Below are 19,849 nucleotides of genomic sequence, written 5' to 3' on the forward strand. Positions count from 1 at the left end.
TAAAATTGGATCAGATTGAAAATGATAGTTCAATCTTGATATGCTTTGATTTAAACATTTTTTCCAGTAAAATTGGTTATTACATTGAATTTGTTGAAAATATTATTTCGTTCGACAAATTAGTGTAAAAGTGAAAAACGACAAAGTATGTATGTATGTATGTATGTATGTATGTATGTATGTATGTATGTATGTATGTATGTATGTATGTATGTATGTATGTTTGACCCACCAGTGGCTGATAGGTCTTTCGACCCGAGTCGGTACGGGAAGTCTCGATCGCACTTTCAAATACTGTTTATGCTTAACTCATCAACAATAATACCACTGGCTTGGGACAGGTTTGACTCATTTCACTCCCTTCCAACTGTTCGAAACAAATAAAGAATCCTGAAAAGATACCTAAGTAGTCTATTCATGATTCCAAATTTGCCAAGATACTCCGGCTGGCTTGAACCCACAATCCATTGTATATCAGTTTTCCGCTTGTTTGATGCCCTGTCCTACCCCATCACTAATCCCCAATAATAGAGTTCAGCTTTATTAAATATTAAATAAAAAAAAGTTACAATATTGTTTGCATTTTTAACATCTTACCTTTTAACCAACTACACTCTCCTTCTTACATCATCGTACTTACCACCCAACTTGAATTTATTACTGTTGCCTGTTTATCATTTAATGCAACTCTAGATGTTCATAAATTAGTAACCAAACATAAAGGACCGAGTTCACCAATTTTTTACAGCAGCAGCACATCAACTGCTGACTTTAAATCATATTTCCAAAACAAGTCAGAAGGAAATCTGATGGAACAAATCTTCAGCAGACTACCCATAATTTTTCTTTTACTCAACTTATACACAAACGATTTCACTCCCGCACCATCATCAATTACACCGTATTTGATTGAAATAATCTATAAAATATATTTAATTTTCATTTTACTCTTTAGAAAAATTTTACAGCCGAAAAAACACGTCTTGACAATTTAGCAAACGCCTACTCTTTTTCAAAAGTGAAAAACGACAAAGTATTTATAAAATCAAACAATTCCAACAAACGCTACGAATAGTATTTGAATGTTTTTTCGCAACATTCATCATTAAGACCTTCTGTTTCGCAAACTGTTGACAGTAACAAAATCATCGGTAAAGAAATGACATGTTTTGAAACAAGAGAATAATTATCTGAAAATTTTCGGAATTTGATGAATAACCTGAAGTCTAGCTAACCAATTCCAATAGTAAAAAATCTATCTCAATTATTCCAAATTTATGCAGCAAGTATCAATCAAGTTTGTCGATTAAAGTATTTGTTTTTGGTTTTTGGTTTTATAATTGCTAATTGAATGAGGAAAAATCTTGAAATTTTTTGCCATAGTACTGCTTAAATATTAAAAATACCATATATATAAAAGGTATCGTATGCAGTATAGTATTAAATACTTCATTTCTATTTTTCCCCGAGAATTCCCGAGAAAAGAATTCCCGAGGAAAAGATCGTCTGATTTCTCGATTCCCGGGAACGCTTAAATACCCGGGAAATGGAAACTCTAATTTCATCAATTTCCATATATGAATTCAAAAGTTATTCACAAAACAAAAAGTCTTCAGTCACAAGAATAGAGCGAGACTTTTTTTTATTGATAAACCATTAAGAGTTTTGTTCATAAAGTGAAGAAAAGATGAAAGTTATAGAAAAAAAGCATAACAGACATATTAAAGAAAAAAGCTCAAAAGAAAAATATACCAAATAGAAAACATACCAAATAGACAAAATAGAACGCAATAAATGTTACTTTATAACAAATCATCCCAGTTCTAGTCTCTTTTTTTTATTGATGTAACTCAACCAAAAATTTCATTTTCCACAGAATATTTCCTAGATGTGGTAGGTATTCTTAAGCCTATTAAACATAAAGTTTGTGTTCTAATGAACCCACTTTTAAGCTTTTTTTCATAACTATATTGTTTTGAGCATCGATCAACAATTTAGTGAAATAAAAAGCATTTGTTTAAAGAAGTCATTTTACTTAGTGTGAAAGGAGGCAAAAACCTCTTTTTAAATAATTTTCATCAGTAAATGATATCTTTGAAATGAATGCATATAAAGAGTGTCCCACATCAATTTTCATCACAGTAAAAAACGCTGTAAAAATTTCCTTGTTGAGTGATTTTATAAACTTCCAGACAAAATACTATAAACCATTCGTGATCTATTGGTATTTTTACTTGATTTTTAATTCTATACAGTATTCGTAAATACATAAGGCTCAACTTTAACCAAAAATATTTGCGCAACATCTTAAAGCAGAAACCTTCTTTCTCGTCATTTCTTCCTGAAAATTAACCTCTTTGAGCCTCTCACTGAGTGCCTGCTTCAAAATAGCACAGTATTTTTCAGTGGGTCTTACGTAGTTCCAGTGCTATGGAAGAATAGGGGAGGAGCGGGCTATATGCGCCTATTAAGCAGAACACTGATTTAATCAAATATCACGTCGAATATGTGTTCAAAAACTATATACACGTGTGCAGGCATCTGTTTTCTATACAATGGAGTAATTTTTATGTTAAAATTTTCTTCTGTTTCCAAGAAAACGATTTTATTGTAAGTGTTGTCTAAAATGCCGAACCTCAAACCGTGCGGGCTAAATGCGCCTATTTATGTTTTGAATAAAATTTCTGTTTTTTGGGCAATATTTCCGTATAATTTCATTGAAACTGCTAGAAAGTAATAATTTCCGTACGACAAAGCTGAAGTTTTATAAAAATCTATGTATATTTTAATTTTGTGGAATAAAACAAAAGTTAGGGTTGCCATACTATGGAGGCAGTTCATCCATGAGAAAAACTTTATCAAATCTGTCTTTAGATCTTCAATTCATTCTTAAGATGTCATTCAAAGCTTAGATTTGAAGGTTCAGTGATAAAAATCATTTATTTATTCTATTTAACCTGTTATTGTAGGACGGAGGCATTTTACAAACATGATGGGGGCATACAAAAACACTCTATTATTCCACTAAATAATCATTATCAAACGTCCACAAAAGCTGAAATATGTTTAATTTCTTAAGTTCATTTGAGTAAGAAACAAAAACCATCCTAGTTTTTGTTTTAAACTTCTCTACGTATAATTTTTAAAAGTCGAAATATTACATCAAAATGTATCAAAACCTTGTATGATTTTTTAATTTTTTTTGAGTTTATAAATTCATAAAATTCTTTCTTGCCTTTTGTTCTAAGCGTATCACCCTCAAAATGCATTGGTCAGATATGCTGTCTAGTCAGCCATTTTGCCAAACAGCCGTAGGGTCATTTAACCCGATAGGCCCATTTAGGAAACCTTTCCCCTATATGTTCATGGATACGAAATTATTATTTTTTTGGTTTGGTATCACTTCAGAGCATCCTTTGAACAGTGAAACGAATAAAAATAAGTCGAAATGGTACAGAAGATCACCTGAGAGCTTATTTTGAATTTTCAACTGATCCAAGATTGCAAATCCAGCTGCAGAGAGCTTTAGAAGTAACTGAAAAAATTAGTACATCGAGTTTTTTTCAAAAATCAACATCATTATCGGACCATTTCGAATTTAACTGAAATTTAACGATGCCCCCAAACATCGTAGCCCAACAACAAAGTAGCTAATAAGACGATTCCGAAATGGTATTTATGATGAAAATCGTTCCAGTAATTTTACAGATACAGCCAAAGCTGTAAACCATTTTTTTTGCAAATTGTATTTTTGATCCAGAAGTTTGCTAAAATCACTTTCAAATGCTAGTTATACGTATTGAATGCTGTATAAATTATTTATGTCAAATTTAAAATAAAAAAATAGATAAAAAATAATCAAAAATACAAAAAAAAAATGGGAAAACAGTTTTGGTCAAAACTTTGTATGGAGCCAATCTGTAGTTTCCTGAGCGAAGTATCGAGATTCTGCCTAAAACTGTATAACATTCGCTGGTAGGTTCTAACAACTGTTGATTTGCAGAAATGTGTAGTAATGTTTAAACACAAAACTCACAGTTGCAGCACGAGTACAAGTTGATTTCGAATGTGACGTTTATATAATTGAGTATTTTTCTGTGATTTGCCTCATTGCCCTTTGATTGGTTTATTTTTTAATATTTTCCAAAACACAGAATGCAATGATTAAAAAATACCTCGTAAACTACACACTTTCAGCTTTCTGTTTGCAAATTTTCGACCAAATTGCCCAATGATTGACTTTCTACAGCTTTTGTAAAGTGATGCAATTTGATGGAGGACACCCTTTATCTAGAACTTTTGAAAGCTTTAGTAGATTTGCATTGGTTTAAATTAAGGTTGCCAGATTTTTTCCACTCCCATCCGGGCCTAGCAATTCCGGGAATTTAAAAAAAAACCTGGCAAAATCCGGGCAGGGATTTCAATTTTTCAAATCCAAAAACCGGGCAAAAACCGGGCACAATTTAGGTGTTATTATATATAAAAGCAAAGAAAAAATGCAAAAAAAATTAAATTAATATTTCATTAATGTAATTGCAGACTACCAAAAACTTTTTGGAACATTTAAATATTTAAAGGTTTATAAAAGTAAATCAGCGAACCGTTAAAAATTTCCATACCGTTAATCGATTTTGCTGAAACTTACTCAAAAACTTTGATTTTTTTTGGTTTCTTTGTGAGAATTGTGAAAAAATCCTGGCAATATCCGGACTATTTTCACGATATCCGGGCAACCGGGCCGGACTGGACTTTCTCGAAATTTTGCATCAAATATCCGGGCAAACCCGGATAAAACCGAGCAATCTGGCAAGCTTAGTTTAAATGCTCTTTTATTGAAAGTATATTTCATGAAAATAATTTCCTTATAATTTTTTTTTTCGGTCAAAATCAAAGGCATATTTTATTTTTCTTGAAAAAAAAAAATCACATGATGAAATATATGTAAATTGTACGAATGTACGTACATATAAACATATAAAAATTTGATGTGTGTTAGAGCAAAATATTATCTTAACGAGTTTTTTTCAGCATCAGTGTGTAGTCTATTGGTCTCGTTCCTTTTTTTTTAATGTAAATTTATTTGTTTTTGCTGTAAAAAATATTGCAAATGCGATTGTTTTTTTAATACTGATTTGAACAAGATATGATAACAAAAAAAGAAATAAGGGTATATTAAATAATAAATTAAATTAAACAACAGTTTCTTTACACTAAATATTAATTGCTTCAAATTCAAAATGGAAAAATCAACACATGTACATTATTTATTTCGCATAAAAAGCTAGTTTTCTTATGTGATCTTTAGCACAGAAAAGTTTGCATTGTTTTGTAGTTTTGGCAGATTTCATTTTCAATATTATTTTTCATTCCGTGAATTAATGCATACAAATTTGATGGTTGGTGAGGGCAACCCTGCAATTGTCTAGTGTGTGAAAGTGAAGTTTCTTGGTTATAGTTTTTTTTATTACATATTTGTTTTAAAATGAAAACTTGGCAACGGAACAAAAAGAACCTTTAATGATTACAGAAACGTTTTGGATTCCATTGAAGTCTATAGGAACGAGGTTAGATAACTTTTACAAATTTAGTATTTGATTAGATCTAATTTAGATTCAAAAATTATTCAGTGAATCCAAGCGTTTCCAATTTACAACTCCGTTTATTTACCATTGAGGAAACACATTTGAATCTCCGATGATTGTGAAGTGTAAAAATAGTTCACCTTCACTCCGATGATTCAGAATATCTTTAAGTACCGTAAACTGGGGTAATTCTGATCACTTTTTATTTTTTTTTTTTTTTTGAATATTTTGAAATGTGATACTTCTTCGTAACACATGAAAGTTTTAAAACATTTACTGAGGAATGGAGTATAAAACATGATCATTGATTATAGACTATTTAAACGACATTAGTGGCTACAATAAAATGTTTATCGCAAAACCAGATTTCAAGTTTTGGGCTAACTTTGATCTGCATTACTAATTTGGCACTATGTAGCAATCGATTACATTAATTTTTCTTTAGACCAAACTTCTTTTTATCGTCATCATTCAAAAACAATTACAATTGGAAAATGGACAAAGAAGCTGCATACATTTAGGGGCATAAAGTATGAACATTGCTAAATATTTTTAGTAACAAAATATAAATGAAAATTTTCCTGCATACGACCCCCTACACGCTCTTTTTTTTAACTCAAAATTAAGTATGACCGAGGTTCAAAACATAGCTCGATTCTATGAACTTAAAGTTAAGTACCCTTTTTTCCTCCTTGCGATGGATCAAAACGGAGTTCGAACTGCGAACTCAAAATTGATCCCTTTTTTTTCCTTCGGCGAGGGAAAAACTCTCTTTGTTGGACTGAAAACACTTAGCGAGTTCAGTCCGAACCGGAACAGCAACCAACGAACACGTCGCAAAATTATGTCGTTCCGGAACAATTACCGGAAGACTGAAGGAACTTCATAATGAAAGGCATGTTCACCGAGTCAGCGTAAAATTCTGTCCGTCATTGTCATCATATGGTGAACGGCTTGGAATGTCCGGAAACTTCCGGATGTTGTTTACTTCCCGTGGGAAGTAACATCCGGAAATTTTCTTTGACCGGGAATGTCAAAACTTTCCACCGTTCTGTAATTGCAATGCAATGTACCGGAACAGCAACATCCGGGTACAACAAATTTTAATCATCCTTTAATTCCCTGAAAATCAGCTACCCTCGAAAAAAAAGGATAAATCCGAGTTCGGCTGCCAAACTTTGTATTGAGTATGCCTATCAGAACTTAGTTTTGCTATTGCCCAGTCAAACTCAAAGTTGAGGGAAGCCACCGAAGTGCTGTTTTGAACCAAAACTACTTAATTTTGAGTTAAAAAAAAAGAGCGTGTAGGACCTCCTACTATTCCCATTTCCTATTTATATTCCCTTCTTGTGCGGCAAGAAGTTTTCTCAAATCACGCTCTTGGCTCATTTTCAACACCTTTCATGCTTCCTAATCTAATCTATCCGTCTATAATTTTCATTACTTTCATTTGAAATTCTTCCTATCAGAATGTATAATTCACCGAAATGCCATTAATCATTAAATTAAAAAAAATAGCATTTGTACTATACTTATACAAAACAAAAAGTAGTTATTTCACATTAAATAACCCGTTTGATTCTAAATGCTTTTGTTTAATCAGGAGAGGTGTTTGTTTGCGAGCCTTCGAAAAACCAGTTATTTTAAGATTGTGAAATTATATTTTCACTTTCCTCAAAATTTTACAAATACAAACCAAATTTTTCCTATTTGAAACTCAATTTATTAGCTCTTAAACTGAGTTATAGATGATAATGTAGAAAAAATTCCTGTTGCTCAAAATTTTCCCGGTGATCAAAGTTCCCCCAGTTTACGGTACCTAATGTAGTTTTAATGAAACTCAAGTTTATAGCTGATGATCTTTGAGCTTCGAATAATTTAATAATTTTTTTTTCGTTAAACAATTTAAAATTTATTAATTTAGCACATTTTTATACACCTTACGTTACTACATCATGGCGGTTTTATTTCCACTATTTTTTTTTTCATCAAGATTAGGGTGTTGCATCCAAATTAATTTTGTAAATCGAGTTATAAATCACGTGTCTGCTCTATTCCTTGCTATTTATTCTTCAGCTCCACATTGAAACAACACTTATTTTTAAACCGAATAGCAATAACAAAACCACAAAAGTGCCTTCAATTTTGCGCATCGTTTTTATTTTTCCTTCCTCCAGTCACTCAATTTGCATCAGGAAGCGCGCCGCCCGGGAGCTTTAAAAATGATGATACGATGAAACCGAAATAAAAATACAAAACGGCTCCAAACTATAGCGGTTTCGTTTGTTGTCTATTCGTAGCTGCCTCTTGATTGTGACCGGGAGGTCAAGTTGATAGGAGTTGATTTTGTTTGCTTGGACGAATTTTTTTTTTACGAAATTGGACCATCATCAACATTATCGACCGAAAAGGGGGGTTGGTACCTATTGGAGTCCATTTATCCATTAGAGCTACTTAGCGGGTTTGCGAGTTTAAGGTGCAGCCTTGTTGCCATTTCTCACATTACAATGGCCGGAGGTTAACAGACTGTTTCTGGTTGGGTGAACGAATGTGAATTTGATTATCACATGCTCAACAAGAAAAATGCATGCGATGTTTGGAAGGAAACTTTCGATGCACGATTGAAAACGATTCAGCTGAAATGCTTCCCATCGATTATGAAACGATTGAATTAGAGGTCAAGTTCAATTTTTGAACGTTACTGGAAATACCATGTTGTATTTTGAAAAGTTAAGAGGAAAATGACGGTTTGTTGTCACCTTTATTCTCGCTCAAAAGCGGAAATAAACCTGTCTCCAGACTAATCGATCCGAACTTGTAACATCCAGATTCATCTGCAATGCGGTGCGTTTCGTTTCTTAAAACGAACAAAAACACAAACTTGTCAGCAGGGTAACATCAACGCCGCACTATGACCAATCAAGCGACGAACCCGGATTCGAACTTATACAGTTTGTACCGTTTAATTTGAAAAGACCGCTTATGGGCCGGTCAATCTCGCCAAAAAGCCAAAACCCATTCATTTAGAACCGCCACTTACGAGTCGTTGCCTTGCCAAGTTTAACGGCAAAGCTGCAGTTCATCAACCGGCCACGACCACTTTCCATTCCAGCTGCCGTTTCCAGGCAGTTTTGGATGTTGTTTATATTCCCAAAAAAAAAAAGCATTTTAGTCGTATCAAGAACCGGGAACGTCTCGACAGCTCGACTAATGATACCGCACATTCATATGTAGGTATGTATTGAGTCAGATTGGGAACGTCCACGCAAGACCTAGAAATATCGAGGTATCTCGAACGCGAAAGCAGCATCTTGTAGGCTGGCTGCCAAATGATGTCCCCTCACGAAATGCGAAACAAAACAAACTGTCCAAGATCCGGTTCAGTAATATTCCGGAATCATGATAGAGGCACTCAGCTGGGTACAAACAAGGAGGGCTTCTGCTATAAGAATCAAGAAGTAGAAATATCATCCCAAATCGGCAAATTTATTCCCAAACATACGTTGACCTACCATATAGGTTTGATCACGTTATGTTTGGAGGATTAAAAAAAACATTTGGAGTACTCCGTGTCGTTCCATTTGAGCAGAAGATTCCAAACGGGAGACGGCGAACGGATTATATTTTGGCAGTGTTTTCGATTTTTTAAACTTTGGTTATCTCTGAATTTCTGATAACGGATGAGGTTCAATGTTATGTTAAGAAATAACATGGCTTGTTCAAGATAGCTCATTTCATTGTTTGGTGTTATTTTGATTTTAATTCGAGTCTTAAATCACTTCATACAATCCAAAGATAAAATTGCATATTTTGAATCGAGCATTTAGATTAAAAAAAATAGCTTGATGCAACGGAAGTCATTACGAAAAAAGTATGCAAATCTCATCGAACAAAATTTAAGAGTAAGGACTTTTATAGGTTAAAAAAATTTTGAAATAGAAAATCAAATTAATTGAAAAAACATGAAACTGAATTTTAACCTAGAATTTCAAAATTTCAGTAGTGATGTCAATTGATTTTATTGCTTTTCAATTGGAAAGGCATACCCCTGTTAAAAAGCTGATAATTTTTTTACCGAATAAGATACGAAGTTGTGGTCTGGTTCCTTTAAAGGAATGGTATTTCCTTTAAAGAGTTTATAATTTTTCACAACAACCATAAGCAGGCTCAATTCCACAGAAGAAACAAAAAAGATGTTGATTTATCCCATGCATCCCAATTATCCCATATAAACCTAAAAGTTAAAATTTACTCATGTAGACGTAACTTAAAAATTTTGCAAAAAATCATAAAAGATTTTTGAATCAAATCAAAGTTTTTTAGACCCCAGGGTTTGAGAAATGACCCTGAATCGACTCAGTCTAATATGTCATATCTTATAGAAAACTTTGCGTTGACATGCAAAATCTTGGTTCACAACTTGCAAATATATGTTCAAGTTCATGTTCAAATTTTATTCATAAAAAAACAAGATTTTAACCTTGATCTGTGTTACTTCATTAGGGTAGAGTTGCCATCCGTCCCGCAAAAGCGAGAAATGTCCCGCTTTTTCCAACTAAGTTAGGCTGGAACAAATATAAAATTCTTTTTTTGTCACCCCCCTTCGAAATTTTGAAAAAACCAGAAGGGGGAATAAATAAAGTATTTTGTATTTTATGTAAGTTTCGAAAAAAAATTCAAATATCCGAAAGATTACAAGACTAAGAAATAATAATTTCAAAGTAGTCTATGATTCCTTTGAATTCAGCCACAGTATTTGAAATTTTGGAAGATGGGAGTTATTTCACCTTTTGAATTCTTTATTTTATTGAATTTTTCGATAAAAATTACTTGATTTATAGGTTTTGTGCAATGATATAGTATGCATTTTTTTTGCATACAAGCTTTCGTGCAATGTATTCCAACCATTTGCTTTTCGCATTATTTTTTATTGTCCTTCCCTCCTCACGATGTTCCAACTCCGAGTGCCAAAAGAAGGATTTAAAATTTGTTCCGGCCATCAATTAAGAAAAAGGTTCCCTAATTTAGTATCATTTTATTGCGTTATCCAAAGTTCACAACACAGGCATAGGATGCCTGCTTTTTCTTTGATCACTAATTTCTTTGAAAATACTTTTCATAAATTTCGTTGGAATGCTTAGAGTATGTTTCGTCTCAACATACTCACAAGATTTAATTTGGTTTGAAATATTAATTCTTAAAGATTGCACGTCGTCTCATCATATCAGGAGACATTTCAGGAGATTCTACTTGATTTAATTTTGAATGAATGAATGTAATAAAAATGTGTTTCATTTGACGGATTAGGGGGGGGGGGGGCAATTTCCCCAGGCTTCCCGGCTCAAGGGGCCCTCCGAGGACAAAAAATATAAAAGTTTTGCTCTAAACAGTTATCAACACTAGAAAACTATATTAAAATTACTTTGATTTATCGGCCTAGCGGTGAAAAGTGATGTCCTTTTTAGTAGGGACATCTAAAGATTATGAAATTTTTATATAGATGGATAGAAGGTTAGAAGAAATGAAAGATGGTGAAAATGAGCGGGTAGAATTTGTCTAGAAGCATTACCATCACATACCAAATTTTTGTTCCTCACGAGCCTACTACCATGAAGTGGTAGATACAGATAGAGTTGCATCTACCACCACACATTAGTAGGCTTAGCGTGGTCCGCCCCACAAGCGAGAACTTGTAGTGCGGACGAACAAAAAGATGATATGTGATCGCTCAGATAAGCTCCCTTTAACTCAGAAACGCATCTATCGATGTTTAAGTCTTCTCAGTTTGTTATCTTCGCATTCGTTACATGCGGGGTTTGCATGCGAAACGGTACGGTCGATAGTCTGATAGTGACCAACCACCGATGCTATGATGTCGTGTTTTTATTTCTTTTTGGCCAAAGTTATTTAATTTTATGAAGAGATTAACCACCGTAATTTTTGTTTGTTACTTTGATTTATCGGCCTAGCGGTGAAAAGTGATGTCCTTTTTAGTAGGGACATCTAAAGATTATGAAATTTTTATATAGATGGATAGAAGGTTAGAAGAAATGAAAGATAAATCAAAGTAACAAACAAAAATTACGGTGGTTAATCTCTTCATAAAATTAAATAACTTTGGCCAAAAAGAAATAAAAACACGACATCATAGCATCGGTGGTTGGTCACTATCAGACTATCGACCGTACCGTTTCGCATGCAAACCCCGCATGTAACGAATGCGAAGATAACAAACTGAGAAGACTTAAACATCGATAGATGCGTTTCTGAGTTAAAGGGAGCTTATCTGAGCGATCACATATCATCATTTGTTCGTCCGCACTACAAGTTCTCGCTTGTGGGGCGGACCACGCTAAGCCTACTAATGTGTGGTGGTAGATGCAACTCTATCTGTATCTACCACTTCATGGTAGTAGGCTCGTGAGGAACAAAAATTTGGTATGTGATGGTAATGCTTCTAGACAAATTCTACCCGCTCATTTTCACCATCTTTCATTTCTTCTAACCTTCTATCCATCTATATAAAAATTTCATAATCTTTAGATGTCCCTACTAAAAAGGACATCACTTTTCACCGCTAGGCCGATAAATCAAAGTAACAAACAAAAATTACGGTGGTTAATCTATATATATAAAAAGCAATTATCTGTATGTTTGTTTGTTTGTTTGTTTGTTTGTTTGTCCTCTATAGACTCAGCCGTCTTAAGAGCTAGAGGTCTGAAATTTGGCATGGATACTCATTAGGACCAGGAATGATGAAAAATGTTTTTAGATTTTTGGACGACCCCTTCTGAAGGGGGTCGTCCATACAAGACAAACATTGTTTTCACGTTATTGACGTAATTTTTTGTCGGATTGTGATGAAAATTTGCACATGAGTGTTTTGAGAGACGAACAATCGATTACAGTTATCAAATTTAGAGTCAGGGGTCGGTCAAAGGGGTCGTCCATATTCACTGATTAATGTTTTTGCGATATTGGCTTTATTTTACATTGGATTGTGATGAAAATTTGCACATGAGTATTTTGAGAGACGAGCAATCGATTACAGTAACCAAATTTAGGGTTAGGGGTCGACAACAGGGGTCGTCCATATCCACTGATTAATGTTTTTGCGATATTGGCTTTATTTTACATTGGATTGTGATGAAAATTTGCACATGAGTGTTTTGAGAGACGAGCAATCGATTACAGTTATCAAATTTAGGGTCAAGGGTCGGCCAAAGGGGTCGTCCATATTCACTGATTAATGTTTTTGCGATATTGGCGTTATTATAGATCGTATTGTGATGAAAATTAGCACATGAGTGTTTTGAGGGACGAGCAATCGATTTCAAGTTTCGAATTGCATATCAGAAGTCGGCTGAAGGAGTCGTCCATACCCAACTTTATTGTTTTTGCGATTTTGACGTTATTCTACATTGGATTGAGATGAAAATTTCCGCATAGGAGTTTTGAGGGACGCTCTTTTGCTTTCAGGTTTCAAATCTTGACTCAGGGCTCGGCAAAAGGGGTTATTATCTGTTCACTGTTTTGACGATATTCTCTTGATTGAGCATTGAATTGTAATGAAAATTGACACATGGGAGTTTAACAGAAAAGATAATTGATTTCAGGTGTCAAGTTTTGAATCGTGGTCAAAAAAAAGGCCGTCCATGTTAGTTGCTCACTGTTTTCGCGATATTGTCGTGATCATGCATCGGATTGAGATGAAAATGTTCAGATGAGGGTTATAAACTATGAGCAATTGACTCCAGGTAGCATGTTCCGTGTCAAGGGTCGGCGAAAGGGGCGTCTATATTCACTGTTCACTTTTTTAAACTTCCTGACGATATTTTACATATAATTTGAAAAGAAAAAATGGCACAAGGGAGTTATGAGGAACATAAAATTGGTTTCAATTATCGAATTTCGGGCCATGGGACAGAAAAAGAAGGTTTCATTGAAAGTTCAGTGTTTTGTGCAATAATTTTGTTGGAGGCAGTTTATTGATACCAATTTAAGTGTGAAGGTCAAGCAAAAGAGTCGTGCACATACACAAATAGTACATGTTTCTGCCATAATGTCTAGATTTTGCAACCGATCGAGAAGAAAACACTCTCACATAAATTTTAAGAAAAAGCCAATAAACTGTTTAATTTGAATTTCAAGTAAAAGTTATAGTAGTGACTTTAAACACTGTTGAATTTTTTCCCCAAAATTGTCGAAAGAATGTTTCGTATTCATTTTCTAAACTCATTTTGACGTACCAATGATTTAAAGCGAAACGAAGTTCGTACGGGATCAGCTAGTCTCTTCATAAAACTATATTAAAAATTCAAAATTTATGAAATCTTAAACTAAGACGGGGGCCCCAAAATATAAATTAATTCAGGATTTGTATCTAATCGTATGGTCCACGACTCGATGGTATAACATAAATTTTCAATAACATTTTCTTCAGATGCCTCCGTAACTGGCTAAAGAAACATATACAAATTTTCATAAGTTCTAAAATATTAAGTGAGTGGGAAAACATTGGGGATATCAATTAAATTAATATTGATAGTGTGCTCGTTCCTCTCGTTCTTTTCGATCTCGGTTTCATACATTTTTCAAAAAGTTGTAACATTCCTTCGATCAAAAACGTATCAAGGAAAAGTTTTCGAAATCTAAAAATTTCAAGAATTATAATTTGAAACTTGAAAAATCATTATGTATTTTAAACTCAAAATAGTCCATTTTTGCACTTTTACCTCTTTGGTTCTGAAAGCCTCGTATGGGTTAAGCAAACGGTAAAATGGTAAAGTAACATACCTTTAAACTTTTGACTGACAAATATTTACAAATCATAATTTTTATGATACACTTATCAAAATTCCTTTGATTTTTTTTACGATTATGAGGTAAATTGTAAGTTTCATGATTTGATACTGCATTTTATCAAAAATCCTCATTCTTATTTTTTTTAAGAATTCAAGTACGGAGTTTTATACATAGATTTTTTAATCTGATAACATACAACGAATACGGTCTTTCATTCTATTGCTTATTATTTTTCCTAAAGTTTAAGCCTTTTCTAAAAAAGAACCGACAAAATATCTTTATTGAAATTATCCGTTCATTTTCTAAAGCGAGTTTTGGTTTAGGATTGAAAAATAATAGACTGATTTTGAATTCTTATCTGGATTTAACTGACTGAATCTAGCTCTGCACAGGATTTTTAATTTAAACTTTTTGTTTTTTTTTGTTTCTATTTTTGTACAGGACATATTTTTACAAGGTGCAGGAAATTTAAGAGCTAATTTTGATGAGTTTGTGTGCCCTGAATCCAAATATGCAGCTTTTTTAAAAATAATTTTTGTCAGTAGATCAAAATAATATGAGAAACTTTTGCCCTTTTTTTACTAAATAAAATTACAATTAAATAAAATTAAAATATAGGTTTTGTCGCAGCCCGTGGCGTAGGGGATAGCTTTCAAGTCTTCTGAGCCAGCGGGCATGAGTGTGGGTTGGTGGTTTTAGCATTTATATGATGCTAAAGCATGGATCATCAGAAATCTGGACGCACTGTTTATTATACCATAGCGCTCCTAGTTGTCGGATCTGGAATTTTTTGACAGTACTTTGTTCGGGAATGTTTCCTCTATCAGTGCTGAAAATTCCATTACGATTCGTTTTGTTCCAAAAAAGTTACACGTGATAGAAGCCGCGAGACGAAAATTAATTTTGGACACCCACGTTCAAAAACCCGATGTGGTCTGGTTAAAAAATCGCGAAATCTGATTTGAGGAGGCTTCCTAACCAAAAATTTTACAAAGCCACTGGTCGGAGTGATGTCCCCATCAAGTTCAAATAACTTTGCAGAAAGGTGTTTGATCTGGCAAGATATTTGCTGTGGCCGAAAAACCCCGGTTTTTTGTGAAAAACAAGACCGTGGACTCCGAAATGTACAAGGAGGAGTGCCTGAAAAATGTTTTTTTCCTTTTGTTAGATCTCACAAAGAACCAGTAAAGTTTTTGCAAGATTTAGCTAGCTAGCTACAGAGGTACTACAGTGGTATCGGGTCAACTGGTGGATTTTGTCGAAAAGGACGTCAACTCACCCAACTGCCCTCAATTCCGCCCTATCGAAAAATTTTGAGCAATTGTTAATCAGAAGATGAAGAAGAATGAAAGGACGACTCGGGATGCAACAGAGATGAAGAGATTGTGGAACAAAATGGCCGCTGAGGGCAGAGAATAGGGTGTTCAAACTTAGATGAGTGGTTCTCTACGAAAAGTACGAAATTTCATCAAAACAACATCAGAATAATTTTTTTTATTATTTTTCCTTAAAAGTGCAGTAAAAACCCTACAATTTGAGCACAAAACATTTTTATTTCGTTTACATAGCTCCGAGATAGACCTGTTTTAATGCGTCCAGATTTGTAGTGATCCATGCTTTATATTTCATATCCTCGAAAGATGTACGCTTAGAGTTAAGTGAAAGGAATAAAAATACATACACCGTCTAAGCCGATTTAGGCTTTACAGACTGAATAAATGACGTGGACAACTTAAGATAAACATTTAACACCCAGTACCGAGATGGGAATCGAATCCATGCCATCAGAGGACCAGCGATTACCGTCTTACCACGCTAACCACTCGACCGAACTCGAGACGTACAATCTCTTCCAGGAAACATCAAGTTTCATTGCGATCCAGTATATGTTTGTGTTCGTTTGATTTTAAAATCATTTTTAAATTTGCAAAAACCGCAGGAAACTTTGACTTCTGCGAAAAATGTTCTTAGAAATTTTCTTTTTGTTCTAAAATACGATAATATTACGGATTTTTAATGTTTTAAACTAATTTTAATTTTAGATATTTTTAAAGCAAAGATCATATTTTTTAAATAGCTTCTAAAAATCTGTTTAATAAAATAAAACATTTCTTTCACATCTTTTAGCAATGACAGAAATACTTTTAATGATATCTTTCGAAATTTATAAATATTGTAGAATTTAACTTTTTCAGATCATTCATTTTCTGAAATTAGTATATCTATTGCCAAAAGTGGAGTGGATAAAGCATAATAAACAAATACAGAATCAGTTTTTTTCTCATTCATGTAAGTTTGTTAGTTCTTAAATTATCTATGATTGAATTCACTCAAAAAACCCATATCACCAAAACTAGAGGTGATAAACAAAATCTGACAAAAGATTTGAGTTCCGGACGCCAAAATCTTTCAAATATATCAGAAAAACATGGGCCTTGAATATACTGTTCCCTTAAGTTACCAATTTAATTCAATAATTAGTTTTAAAAATGGTAAGACATTTTGATTGAAATAATTTCCTTCTTAAATGGTAATTTTTTTATGTTTTTAATCTTAATATTTTGTTTGAACTTTAAAATAAATTTACCGAGTTCTAAAGTACGTTTGAAATATTCAAGTAAATTATCCGAATTCCATAGTCAATCTATTAAAAATTTATGGATTTTTTCAATAAGTTGGCTTTACTTTTCATTTCTGAAGTTTTGTGAATGATTCTAAATTTTTTAAAAGAAAATCCTTGTATCTTTCGTCCTTTCCAGGACCAAGTGCTTGATATTTTAATCTATTGAACCTGCACTTGGAAATAAATATTTAATAAACGTTTCACTTATTTTTATTATTTCAAACCATCTTTCTTAATCAATCGTGATTTTTAAACTTATCTAAGAAAATATCGATAAAAACAGTAGCTTTCCGCTTTTATCACTGTTCTATTTTTTCAATACTTGCCATATTCACGCTAGATTTCATCACAGCTCTTATTTCGATTTTATCATTCTTTTTTCAAAAGCATTAAAAATCATACAAAACCAATTTCCAGTCTCGTAAATTCTGGTTCCTGGTATAATATATGATTTTTTAATAATGAGAATATGTCACTGAATAGTTGGTTCCACTACTGGTTTGATTATTGAAGTGTATGAAATCTTCATCGAATTCGAGAAAGGTAAAAATTACCCAATTAATTATATGAAACTTACAACTGCGTGGGAATAAGGCTAATACAGTGTTCTTTTTTACTTTTTTGTTTGTTTGTTTTTTTTTTAACAATATGGAAATGTAAGGTTTATCTTAAAAATTATGCGAGGCCTTTTAAGCCGAAGAGATATAATAGTTTTTAAATTTTTATTTCGAGAAAAACTCGCATTTAGGTTTCGAGTTGTGCAAGTCTCCACAAATTTTTCATAAATTTACACCTTTCATTTGATAATAATTACACCAGTAACAATTCGAGAAATGAAAAAATATTTTAAATGCCCTATCTAAACGTTAAATAGGACGCACCTGCATTTGTGCGCAAACAACTTTGAAAAAGTATAAAAAATTTTTAAAATTTTTCACCGTTTTATAGGATGCACCCTCATTTTTGACCTTAAGATTATTGCAAAAAACTCGCAAAAAAACCGTTAAATACAACAGTTCACTCTAAATTTAACCCCTTTTGAAACTTACCCTGTCTTCAAAGAGCTTATCTGATAGCAAAGTTTTTTAATAGTTTTAATAGGTTATGATTTTGACGCGTGAAATCAAAAAGATGAATCAGAGGCTTTTTTATGATGCAGTTTATGCTTGATATTTTTATTTTACCTTATTTATTCAATCGGAATTAGAGAAAATGTCGTTTGAGTTTTCGTAAAAAGTATCCGTCTCACTCAATTGTGCACTCCCATTAAATGATCAAATCTGATGAATACTTACTATGTCCAATACTTATTAAAAACATAACTCATCATTCAAGACAAAACCAAAATATTATTTATACACTTTTTAAGTTTCGCCAAATTCGCGGTTCCGCATCATCACTTTCAAAATTTTTTGAGCGTGATAAAATCGAAAAACTACTTTAACACGAAATAGCAACTTCAAAGCAAATTTTTTTTTCAATAATCCCTACAACAAAACTTTTAATCCCTCATTTTTTCATCAGTTTCTCATTTATCAATAGATTTTTGAAATTTTCCAAACTGTACATTTTCAGGAAAGTCGGGTCAGGCGGACACTTTCAATACTTCAAAAATGACAATGTTTGGCATAAATCATCTGATAGGAATATGTTTGCCTATGTGTATCAACTATTTCGAGATCCTTTGTTGATTTACAGTAAGCAAGGTCTCATATCTCTAAACCAAACAATCAAATATTTTGAGGATGCACAATTTGATATAAATTTCACTACTCAGAAAAAAGTCCATAAGTGGCAACATTTTCGAATATTTCAACCCAAGCAGATTTGTATGGCAAAATTTTAGCAAATTTCACTATCATGCCTTTGAAGTAAAATTTGGTATCATTTCGGCCGAATAAAGGTGATACAATGCCAAAATTTAGGTCTCAATTTTCATATGTGGATAATCGTGCCAAGTGTAGGTTTCACTCAAACCTTAATGATACCTCGTTTTACCACCAATTTAAAATGAACTTTGAAAGCACACCGATGCCATTTTTTATGTCGATTGAGATCCAAATTTGGCATCGTTGTATTTTCAAAATTCTTTCGAGAAGGATGACCAAACGGGTATCAAAAAACTTTCAATGGAATCAAAATTTGGCAGAATTGTACCATCCGCATATACAAAATAAGAGCCAGATTTTGGCATTGCAAGGCATAATAGCAATGGTGGTATTTAAGGTTTGCCTGGGATATATTTTCTATATTATCCTAAATATAAAAGCTTTTTGAATTTTCATGCTGCTAAATGCCAGAGATTATGTAAAAAATTGTTTCATCATATTTGAACAAATAACAATCTGATAATAAAAACGCTGTTGCAAAGGCAAGATCGTTTTATTTGAAGACACCTGAACAACAAAACGGAAAAGCATCATAACCTTATAGGTAAATTACTATAATATCTTTAATTTAAAATTTAGCTGAATTCAAATTTAGCCTAAATTTGAAGAAGGCATTTTTTAAGAAATAGAAAAATACGAAATTTCAGTGCTGAAACTGAACTTGAAACCAAAATAAATTTTGTGACTGAATAAAGCATAGCATTTGAAAAAGCATTGATTTGAAACTTTGTTTCTGATTGGTAAGATTTGTATCAGTAAAATTTATTATTTTTTCGAGTATATGTGATGGACATGGGACTAAATTTACTCGAAATTCTTCCAATTAAAGCCCATTCTGAAAACTGCCATAGAAAAAATTACAATTTAAAAAGTGTTATTGCGCTTTCTAAGGTAACAAGGTTGAAAAAGCTCTTTTATTGATAATATATTTTAGGTAGCTAATAAATTGT

The 19,849-nt window shown here is 32.9% G+C and overlaps 1 protein-coding gene across 3 annotated transcripts in view; it reads right to left on the reverse strand.

Moving 5' to 3' along the window:
• Positions 1-19,849, reverse strand: part of LOC129757339 (myb-like protein AA) — a 167,981-nt gene that overhangs the window by 19,216 nt on the left and 128,916 nt on the right. The gene's annotated exons all lie outside the window — the stretch shown is intronic.

This window comes from Uranotaenia lowii, chromosome 3 (genome assembly GCF_029784155.1).
Source record: "Uranotaenia lowii strain MFRU-FL chromosome 3, ASM2978415v1, whole genome shotgun sequence".
NCBI classification, from domain to species: domain Eukaryota; kingdom Metazoa; phylum Arthropoda; class Insecta; order Diptera; family Culicidae; genus Uranotaenia; species Uranotaenia lowii.